A 12,200-nucleotide genomic window follows, 5' to 3' on the forward strand; every position below is an offset into this window, starting at 1 on the left:
TTTAGCAAACCTGAAATTGTTACTAATACAATTTAAGCAGTTTAGTTAACTTTTTAAAAATCAGCAGCACTTGTAAACAAATACTTCTTAAAAATGTGTAAGAACTAATACTCCTGCATACAAATTCTAGTTGATTTCTCTCCTTAGTTTTAATGGAATAATAATGTTTTATTGTCATCTGATGGACATGATTACTGCAGATATTTTATCATGTTGGCATTATGATTTACTAGAATTTTAGCATTTAATTCTTAAATGGGCACAGAAACACTGCTCAGAGTCCTCTGGGCAATAATATCTGGTATAGATGCATGAGGGAAAAAGAGCAAAGCTATTACTGTTAGGAGTTTCTGGTCATTTAAATCTTTCACACATCAGTGGGAAGAATAGATTTCTTTGTGCTGGAAAGCACAATGATGACTTGCATGTTATAGATTTGTGATTAAAACTTAAAATTTCACGAATCTATAATATGCAAGTTATCACTGCGAAAACTATACATTTGCAAAAGCCTTAAATTATATAAATCTTTATGCATTTAGTAAAACGTTATTTCTTTTTATGTTGAACTTTGTCATGACCTATTCTAGAATATTACATGGTATTGACTTTTGAAATGGCAGCAAAGGAACAAGTTGCTTAAATATCTATTTGATTGATTTCCATTCATGCAGATGCATTAAGTTTTTCACTGGTTGATGTTCTTTTTTCCAAGTGGATTACAATCAGATTGAAGACCAACTTTCCAGATTCTGCCAAATCCCACTTCTCACTCACATTTCCAAGATTGTCTCAGGAACATTCTTGAGCAAACATGACATCATCAAGTCTTTCAAGTAGTGATTTTTCTTTTTATGAATGTAGGTATTACTCTATGAAAATGAATTACATTAATGATAAAATGCAAACAAATAAACTAATAGCAAAATATCTGATATAAAACAAGATAAAATGTGACACATTTATTGAATATTAAATAGTTACTTAGGTTTAAAAATTTAAAACTATGTAGATACATGGCAATCTCAATTATATCCAGAATAAGAAGGGGAAATTGAGTTTAATGCGTAGACCTATATTTTCTTAATATTTCTGTAAATGTAACACTAGGTATTTTGTGTAGAGTTGTAGCCAAGTCAAGAGACTGGAGTCTTAGTCTATAATGGTTTGAGACCTTGACAAGTCAATTAATACCTTTTGGCTTTATTTATGATTATATTGATGTCTGGGATAGCAACTTTGAAAGAGATTTCTTCTAAGTAGCAAAGCTGCTTGTTGAATTGCATTTTCCATTATCTTTGCTGAGGGGGTTCCATAGTCACCTCTGCATCAACATCTCCATTCAACTTGTCATTTTCCCTTCAGTCCTTAGGCTGATTCCAATTTCTATTGTTTAATAAGTGGCATTACATCTTGCCTCTTCAGCCAGTCTCAGCCTCATCTCCTCCTCACATTCCATATCCATTCTTTTTCTCCACTTTCTACATTTGACTGATTGCCAAGACCTATACATTCTAATTCTATAATAACTTCCCAATCTATTTCTTCTCCACTTCTACTGCAACTACTTGAGTTTGATTCTTCATCACTTCTTATTTGGATTACTCTAATGAATATATAACAGATCTCCCCACCTCCAGTCCTGTTTTCCTCCAACTTTTCTTCATAGGGTTACTACCATATTCTTAGAAAATAAAAATCAAGTCGAGTTACCCATCTTCCACTGCTGCCCACTTCTTGTTTAAAGTCCTTTCCTAGCTTCTCTTAGATTAAAAAAAAAAATCAAGATAAGAATTGAACTGAACACTGAGAACACATGGACACAGGGAGGGGAACAACACACAGTAAAGCCTGTTTGGAGGCACCAGGGGAGGAAGAGCATCAGGATAAATAGCTAATGCATGTGGAGTGTAATACCTAGGTGATGGGTTGATAGGTGCAGCAAACCACCATGGCACAGGTTTACCTATGAAACAAACCTGCATGTCCTGCACATGTATCCCACAACATAAAATTAAAATTCTTATTAGAATTGAACTGTTAAATTTTGACTGAAATAAAAGGGTAGATGCATTTCATTTTCTTCACTTGCAAAATGCTATGATCTAATTTGATTAAGGACTATTCAATCTTCCCAAATTCTACCATCATAGATGAAATTCCTGTGCCTGCTTTTCCTGGCACCAGGATATCCTGTCCCTCTACCACCATATTCTGTCTCTTTTAGACACCCAGCTTATAATAGAGAAGACAGAAACCAAAAGAATTGTTGATTCTTAGGATAACTTGGGGCATGCCTAAGTATGCCCTGAGGGCATACTTTAAACACTAAGTCCAGAAGAATTATTGAGTCTTAGGATAATTTTACAAAACAAATAATGCCCAGGGATATCATGCTCTTGCTTAAAGTCCTTGACTGGCTTCTCTTAGATTAAAAAAAAAAAAATCAAGATAAGAATTGAACTGAACAATGAGAACACATTGACACAGGGAGGGCAACAACACACATTGGAGCCTGCTGGGGGTTCGAGGGGAGGAAAAGCATCAGGATAAATAGCTAATGCATGCGGGGTGTAATACCTAGGTGATCTGGGATAGGCTAGGTGATAATATCTTCTGAGATAGGGTGCCCTATCTTAAGACAGAGTGCAAATGATTATTGAGTCTTAAGGTAATTTTATGAAGCTAATAATGCCCAGGGACACCATAGGATGTCCTGTCTCAAGGATGAGTCCAGAGCATCCACGAAGGTTTTATATATGACCTCTGACCAAGTTAGAACATTGCCAGTGTCTTTTCTATTCAGCCATATCACATCATAACAGCTCAAATGTGGCAATACATGATTGGCGTTATAAAAGAGGTGATAAGAAGGCTTTTGATGCTTGTCTTTTGAAAGTATTTATATTCTTGACATTTCAGATTTTCTTGACATTTCAGACTGTACATACAACACTATCAAGTCAAGCGAGGTTCTCTATCCGTTCAAACTTGTGTGTCCATGTGATTCAAATCAACTCAAATCTCTGCTTGCACAGCACATAGCAGATAAGAATCTACAATTTAAGGGATTACCTTGCATTTAAGGAAAGGAAAAAGACAGAAAACCTGTTCAGCTAGACAGAAGGCAATATTGACATCAGACTGGAGCCATTAGCACTTTGATAATCAAAATTGTGACATAATCGTGTTCAATATGTTGTCAGCATATCTTTTCATTTTTAAAAGATAGCCATCAAAGTGAAAAAATTTCTTCAGAATTCATAGGGAGTAAACATAAATTATGCAGATGCTCCATGTACGTCAGGGTTTCTCAACCTTAGCACTATTGACCTTTGGGGTAGGATAGCTCTTTATTGTGAAGGGACTGTCCCATGCATTGTAGAATGTTGAGCAAAATCCCCAGCCTCTACTCACTACATGCCAGTAGCACCTTCCCCCTAGTCCAACAGCTCAAATAGTCTCCAACTATTGCTGAATGTTCCCTTGGAGTAGGGTGGCAAAATTGCCCTTCATTGAGAACTAATGCAAGTGAAAGACATAGTTGTTTTTAGATTCATGACACATTATTGGGTTATTTTTCAGTGGTGAAGAAAAAATGCATGTTGATTCTTTTCCTATAGCATTAGTGTTCTTTATATGTCTATGGAAAAAAGAGACAATTACAAAGAAATAATTTATAAAGAGTGGTATTCCGAACTTAATGAATAAATGCTTTTTATTGTGTCCTTTAGGAGGAATATTTCAATAGCAAGGTTTTTCTCCCTCTATGTTCTGCCTTTCATGGTAATCAAAGGAAAATATAATGGTATTAACTGAATATCAAGGGCAAATGATATAAAAAAGTATAAATAGAAATAGAAAATGAATTTTCCCCGAGGCAAAGAGAGATGAGAGACAGAGGACAAAGCAGGACACAAAAAAACAGATTTTTTCTGCTCTATTTTATTAACTCATTTAATTAAGCAATTATACTTCTTGCTATGGACCAGGATATTTTTACTTTATTTTTTGTTGTTATATCATGTAATCCTCATAATTCAATTAACTAGGTGCTATTAATATTTCTGTTTTGCAGTCATGGAAACTGAGGCATACCGAGGTTAAATAACTTGGCACAAAAGCACACAGCTAGTAATTGACAGGGCCAGGTCATGCCTGATGCTACCTTCAGCTCCTGTATTTGAACTCCCTACTCCAGTCCATTTGTGCTTCCTGTCTGCTTAAGTCAGACTCTCTGTGATGCAGGCTATAAAACAGCTTTGCCTGCACGAATTTGAAATGGGTTCTTGGTGTCTGTTCTTATAACACTGGGAAGGAAGTAAGACCAGGAAAGGGAGAAGCTGAGCTGTGATGAATTTGTAATAAAAACCTCAGCTAATCCTATTAGGAGATCTACAGTGGGGAATGGGAGGGTTCTGAGTTTTCCCACGTTGAGTTTGGGGATGAATCTTTCTATCAAATCATAGACTAGTTGCTGAATGCATGCTGTTTCCAGAAGGGGATGCTACATTGAACATGGCAGTGCTTTTCAGCCAAGGGCTGTGCTCAGTTGAGAGCCATCAACTGGGAGGTCAGGTTCAATGAAACTGTGCTCTCCGACTTTGCCCTGGTCAGTGAATGAATAGAAAGGCATAACATTTGTGCAGTGTACTGGGGAAATAGAAACAGCTGGTAGTCGCCAGGAAAAAAATGACCATGACTTCTAACCACTCTAGGTCCTACCTGGTCTTACAAAGACTGTAGTTAATCAAAGCAGTGCCGTGCTATCACCATTATCCACATACGACCATGTCAGGGCAGATTTGTGGGGGGTGGGGGGCACTGCAATAAGGAACTCTCTGTGCCTAGGTTCCTGGATGAGGCACCTCCTTCTTCTGATTTAAAGTTTCCATCCACAGCTTAGAAGCCGGATCCCAGCCACAGAGTTTCAAGAAATCCCTTTTCCTTTTATAGGTTCTGTTCCTTATTTGTATTTGTCAGTCCAAGTGGCTGGGGCAGTGGCCTGAAGGACCTTGGCAAAAATATCAATCACCGACCTAGATTTCAACTGCAGGAATGTGAGGGAAATCAGTCAGAATTGGCAATATCTCACAATTTCACCGATTTTCCCCAGAGTTAGTTTGAACCTGTTCAAACCACGTGCTTCTGTACGGTGCTGCCCCTCTTCAGTTTTGACTTGGTGACCCAAGATGTGTCTATCATGTGGCCCTGCAATCTTCAACACATGGCTCCTAGGTTTTCCCAGGTATGGATTTCAGTCTACGGTTATTTCCGGAAGTGTGGTTGCTTATGTAGAGGAAATAGGTCCTTCTTGTGGCTGATTTGGTACCTTTTATTTCTTGAAGCAAAACTATTCTCTCCAGTTTCTCTCTGGCAGTTCTGGGTTCAGATCCTCTTTGACCGTCACCATGGACTTGGTGCTGGGTGACTTCGGCTGCAGTATCTTTACCCACGAGAAGAATGGGAGAGCCCTCCACAAAGGCCAGCGTAGGAGTCCTGGTAGGCACCAGGATTAGGACCACAAATGGTCTCTATAAATGTGGAGTACCAAGGCTTGGGCCAGGCCTGCTGCTGAGGCATGGAGGCAGCCAAGTTTGTAAATCATTCACTTGTTTGAAAGCCATTTGTTGACAAGACTGCTCTTTCCCCATTAAATTTTTTTCGGCACCCTTGTGAAAAATCAATGGCCGTGTAGTATTCCATGGTGTATATGTGCCACATTTTCTTTATCCACTCTATTATTGATGGGCATTTGGGTTGGTTCCAAGTCTTTGCTATTGTGAACAGTTCATGTCCTTTGCAGGGACATGGATGACGCTGGAAACCATCATTCTCAGCAAACTAACACAAGAACAGAAAACCAAACATCGCATGTTCTCACTCCTAAGTGGGAGGTGAACAATGAGAACACATGGACACGGGGAGGGGAACATCACACATTGGGGCTTGTTGGGCGGTGGTAAGACACACAGTGCTCATCACAGCATGAAGAAAGAGCAGTAGGGAAGGCAGCTGAGACCAGAGATATATCAACAAAGGCAGCTCTTCTGGACTCCCATGTAACTCAGATAATAGAGACCATAAGCCACTGTCTGTATTTGAGCACTAGAAAGTCTTACCAACCTTGTGCTGGGGCTTGGGGATTCAGCACCATATCACCAAGCACCTTGATCAGAATTCTTACATGGCTCATGGTAAAACCACAAAGGAAATAAGAATTCAGTTGAAATGTAGTTTAATATATTTGCTGAGAATCCTTTCCTCAAAAGTAACTTTTATGGCAATGCCTGTGTGTGTATATATATACAATATATACACACGTATATATACTATATTATATACGGTATACACAGTACATATACTGTGTATATACGTATATAATATAGTATATATAATATATATATACACATACACTCATCTAGACAAGTACATTTTAATCTCAATTAATAGTTCTTCTGTTTATTTTACTGACTTTCTCTAAATGGGGAAGAAAGTTCACTTAATTACAGCTCAGTTTCCAGCATATTGTTGTTGAAACAAAGTCCCACTTTTTAAAAGTTTGGTTTTAGGTTTGTATGGTTAGGCTCAAGAAAAAAACAGAATGAACGTTAAAAACATGTTATAACGATTTTAGCTAAAATTACAGTATATTAATTAAACAGTTTCTATATTGCTTTTCTGAATAAAAGTACATGAAATTGCCTATTGGCAATTGAAGTTGATTTCCTGTACTGGCAAATATCTAGTTACCAAATGATACAGTACAGAATAAAAGAATGGGTCATATTGGTTAGCTTAGACCAAAGATTGTGAAAGTGGCTGGGGCTTATTGTGTTTCCTTCACTCACTCATTCATCCATTCAACAAATGGTCGTCCCATTATGTGCGAGACTTTGTGTCAAATGTGGTAGGAGATAAAGACATAAAAATGAAAGGTCAAATTCACTTTTTGAAAGTTTATACGTAAACATTAGTCTTAAGCTAATACAAAGATAATACTACTATATGATCTCATGCTATGAATACTACGCACCTGTAGGGTTCTTTATTTAAGTGTTCTTCCAGTTATGTGCAATAATTACCTGCAGATAATCCAGTTGGAGAAACTTGAAAAAAAGAAATTTTGACTATTTTTTGATGACCCTTAAAACATTAATATCATGTGTGCATGAAAAAAAGATTGACAAATATCATGTACCAGTTTAACATGATATTAATATCATAAGGGTTATAAAAACAGTCATGCTTACTAATGGGTAAATATGTTAATATATTTCATATAAAATTGAGTATACTTTTAAATTCTCCACTATTTCAAATTATTTATATCTAAAGAAAATAATAACAAAAATGTTTGTAAATATTTTTTCAATGCCAGCATTCCAGCATTTGGGATGGTAATTTTTATTAAGATCTTAATTTGTTCCAAGTCTTTGCTATTGTGAATAATGCCGCAATAAACATACGTGTGCATGTGTCTTTATAGCAGCATGATTTATAGTCCTTTGGGTATATACCCAGTAATGGGATGGCTGGGTCGAATGGAATTTCTAGTTCTAGATCCCTGAGGAATCGCCACACTGACTTCCACAAGGGTTGAACTAGTTTACAGTCCCACCAACAGTGTAAAAGTGTTCCTATTTCTCCACATCCTCTCCAGCACCTGTTGTTTCCTGACTTTTTAATGATCCCAAATGTCCAACAATGATAGACTGGATTAAGAAAATGTGGCACATCTACACCATGGAATACTATGCAGCCATAAGAAATGATGAGTTCATGTCCTTTGTAGGGACATGGATGAAATTGGAAATCATCATTCTCAGTAAACTATCGCAAGAACAAAAAACCAAACACCGCATATTCTCACTCATAGGTGGGAATTGAACAATGAGAACACATGGACACAGGAAGGGGAACATCACACTTCAGGGACTGTTGTGGGTTGGGGGGAGGGGGGAGGGATAACATTGGGAGATATACCTAATGCTAGATGACGAGTTGGTGGGTGCAGTGCACCAGCATGGCACATGTATACATATGTAACTTACTGCACATTGGGCACATGTACCATAAAACCTAAAGTATAATAATAATAATAATAATAATAATTACAATAAAAGAAAAAAAAAAAATCTTAATTTGTTAATCTCAAAAAAATCCAAACAATGTAGGTTTCAGTGGAAAACTTAATTTAAATCAAAGTAGAACAAATTACCTTTTTTTACCTACAGAAGTGAGTTGTAAGCATTTGTAAGGAAAGCACACATTGCTGAAAGGAAGGAAATGCAGCAGAAGATGAAAACTAGATTGGCTCAACGTTTTGCTTGGGAGTGGATGTTTTTGTAAAATATGCAGAAGCCCATATTGCTTTGTCTAAGTTATTTCTGGTAGCATTTAATCTTGTCAAGTTTCCTTTTGAAAGTTTAACAGTTGACATCTACAGCAGGAAGAGTGACAGAAATTGTCAGTATTTTTTTTTTTTTACTCCTGATGATATTCTTTTCTCTATATTTCATTAATTTGTTAGAGATTTTTATTTTATGTAAAAAGAACCATGTTGAGCCTTTTAGAAAAAGGATGTAAGAATATTGTTTGTTCCTAATCGCAATATGCTTTTTATAGGGTAATATCAACTGATCCATCTGTCTATGGAGAAGAACAAGAGAAATCACTTTAGTGTGTTATTTATTTCTTTGGCTCATGTTCTCAACAGTGACTGTATCACAGCTATCCAGTAGGCACACAATTAGTTTCTTTTGATTTTTGTTATACTTCAGATCATTTAGCAATTAACTTAGCATTTTCCCTGGGCAACAGAGTATCATGTGAACATCTTAGTTTAGTTTATGTGAACATGTGAACATATAACTGCCTCATTGAAAAGGGGCAATTCAAAAGCCATATTTAAACATTGCTAACTGTCCACATACTGGAGAAAATATGCATTTGTTTAATTGGAGCATCAGACATCCATCTGTAGCAGTGTGGTGTTGCACAGGATTCCTTACAACTTCATTAGTGATAGAGTAATTTGCAAAACAACATATTTAATTGCAAAGCACCTGAAACTTTGTAGTCTGCATTTAATTCAACCTAATTCTACACTTGGTCTATAATGATAGATGAGAGAGTAATACACTGATAGTTTAAAATGACCCACATATTAAAGTTTATATAAGGAACACAAGTTTTGAAATTTACATGCTGTCACATAATGACAGTACTCTCAAATTCCCAGAACCCTAGAAGAATGCTTAGATAGAAAAGCTTTGGAAAATACATTTAGAATTAATACAAGATCTATTCTAACAAACACTGTATTAAGTGCTTTGTATATGTTAACATGTAGTTCCCAGGACTTTCCTGAAAAAGCATTTTATTCCCACATTAAAGATAGAAAGAAAAAAAAAAAACAAGTCTTAGAAGATCAGTAACTAAATTCAGATTATAAAACAAGAAAATAGAAGATTTAGAATTTCAACCTGAGTGTCTCACTCAGCTTTTCGCCTTTCCATGTTGTCTTATTTGTTTAGAATAAATGTGATGTCTTTTTATTTTTAAAAGGCCTTTAAAATCCATGTGGTATCTAGATCCTATATTTTTTAATGTTTTTTTTTTGTTTTTTTGTTTTTTTGTTTTTTTTACTAAATACTATAGATCTCTCAGAATTCATTCTGTAACCAAATAGTTATCAGATTACTATCAACCTGCAAGTCTGTGACTCCTGTATACCATTGAGAGCCATTAGGTGCTAGATGTGCTATTTTTCATCCATTCTTTAAGTATTTAGAGTCCACCATGTGCCACACATTGCATCAGGTCTTGAGACATAAAGTCCCTGGTCTCACATGGTTAACCAGTTTTATTTAAAAACTTTTTTTTAAACATACAGAAACTTTAACTTTGTTTCCTCATTTTTACTTACAGCTTAATTTTATAAAACACACAAACACAAAAATGCTGAGTTCTGTATCACAAGAAATTAAATGGTATAAATAATCCACTGCTTCATAGATTCAAGTTATACAAATTAAAATGTAATAATTGAAAATTTATTCAACATGGAAACTATACAATGAAATAAATGACAAAATTACCTACCAGAACATTTCACAGCTTGTGAATTATTAGTTTTAGGATCTAAACAAAGATTCTGAGTATTCGGACTTCTGTTGTTGTATTTTATATTTATATATTGCTCTACCTGTACTGAGTAAAGCTACTTAGTAAAAATGTCTGATTTAGGAAAACATTTAGCTTTATAGCAAAAGTTTTTTCATCTACAGTTACTGCCAGCAAAGGAAGTAACATTACAATGCTGACAAAAATCTACCAGTTCTTTTTCAACAATGTGCAATCAGTTCATTACGTTAACTCCAAGGTAGGTCAAACAAGTACCAAAGAACAGAACAATTACACACAGTTTAGCAAAGTACGATGTTGGTTTTTCCTATCTAAAAATTAACCAGTGAAATAAAACATCAACTATGGTTGAGTTGGTTTCAGGAAAATCACATTTGAAAATTACAGTTATATTATTTTCTTCATCTCATCCTCAGTCATTGACAGGAACTTTGTAAGCCATCATGCTATTTACTTTGTGGACTAGGTAGTAAATGCAGAAAGACAGACTTCCTCAGAATTGGTCACTCCTCTTCCCATTTTTTCAGGTACAACCAAATCTTTGTATAAATCAGGAGATCAAAAGAGCAAGGTCATTTCTCTTCCCATTTTTTGGGTACAACCAAATCTCTATAGATCAGTAGATCAAGAGAACAAACTTCCAACAGTGGCAGAAATGTCACTGTAGCTGTGATCTGATAAACAGATTTCATCCTGGATAGTTTTCTAAGACTATTCTCTGGGCCCAAGATGATCTTTTGCAGTCTTATCACACTTAGGGTCAAACTGCCATCTTTCAAGGACCTCATCACTTTCAATTGGAGTCATCTCAACAATCAGTTTCTGACCTGAACGCTTGTATAGCCAATGCTTTAGTTGTTGCGCCATGTTATTTAGGTATTTCATGAGCTCAAGATTAGTGGTTACAAGCAAGGTAAGCCCATATTTCCACATTGGAGTAAAGGTTCCAGATGGATATATGCCATGCTGATATAAAATGCTGTTGATGCCAAATGAGAAGAACTTGACCACGATTTTGGCACTCCTGCACAAGGTGATATCCTGCTCCCAGGAAAGTTTAGTGCATGGCAGGCCCATGGTCCAGGATATACGCCTTTACCTGGCAGACAATGTTCACAGGTCCCACCGCAGCTCTTGACCAGTTGTTTCAAAAATTACCAGGTTAATAATTTTTTAACAATTATTAAATTTGAATTTTATTTCTCACCTTGCATTACAGTCAATCATGGGATGATAAAATAACAATAGTTATTATGCTACAAAAAAAGAAAAAAACTGGCCTGGACAGAAATCAGGTGAATACTTTTAGAATCTTGGATTGGTGGTAGACTTCCTAAATAAGTCCCTAAATATGTCCATGAAGAAGAGTGTGTTTTGACTTAATTTAGTCTCTATGATCTATATTTTTAAAGACCATAAAATTACATAATGTGTGCAAAACCAGAAAAGATATTTATAACTTATGCTACACAAATGATTAATATTCTGAACTTATAAAGGGTTCTTAAATTTTTAAAAACATAGAAAATAGGACAAAGGACACAAATATTTCAAAAAATAAATTTAGAATGTCAAACCCATGCAAACACCTCTTGCTTGAACAGCAAGCCAGGACATGGGAATGAAATTGGTGTGAGACGGTTTTGCACTCCTTAGACTCACAATACAGAAACGGGTAACATCCAGCATCGCTGGTGTGTCATCAATCTCAGCCCAGTCCCACTGCCTTAATTTGGTGTTGCAATTGACATTATTTGGATCCACAGTGCAGAGTCCACCTTGCTGCCAAGGTATTGCTTACAGTCCCTGGAAACCTTGATCCTATTTTGTTCTGCAGAATAAATTCTCAAAGGGGAAGAAATTGAGTGGAAGGGTCTGTTTTCCTCTTTGCTAATAATTCCCCAACACTCGCTTTCATGCGTTCCTTTCTGGAACCTAGATGTTAACAGAGATATAGGAAAGGGGAGGTACATAATGATACGTGTACTTACACATTTTGATAGTTGAGAGAACTCTTCTCCCCCTTTCTCACCCATACCTGAATTTTCTGG

At 36.1% G+C, this 12,200-nt stretch overlaps 1 pseudogene; it reads right to left on the reverse strand.

Moving 5' to 3' along the window:
- Positions 1–10,561: 10,561 nt before the first annotated feature.
- Positions 10,562–11,226, reverse strand: LOC100442720 (mitotic spindle assembly checkpoint protein MAD2A-like; annotated as a pseudogene).
- Positions 11,227–12,200: the final 974 nt, after the last annotated feature.

Source organism: Pongo abelii, chromosome 18, assembly GCF_028885655.2.
Source record: "Pongo abelii isolate AG06213 chromosome 18, NHGRI_mPonAbe1-v2.0_pri, whole genome shotgun sequence".
Lineage (NCBI taxonomy): Eukaryota > Metazoa > Chordata > Mammalia > Primates > Hominidae > Pongo > Pongo abelii.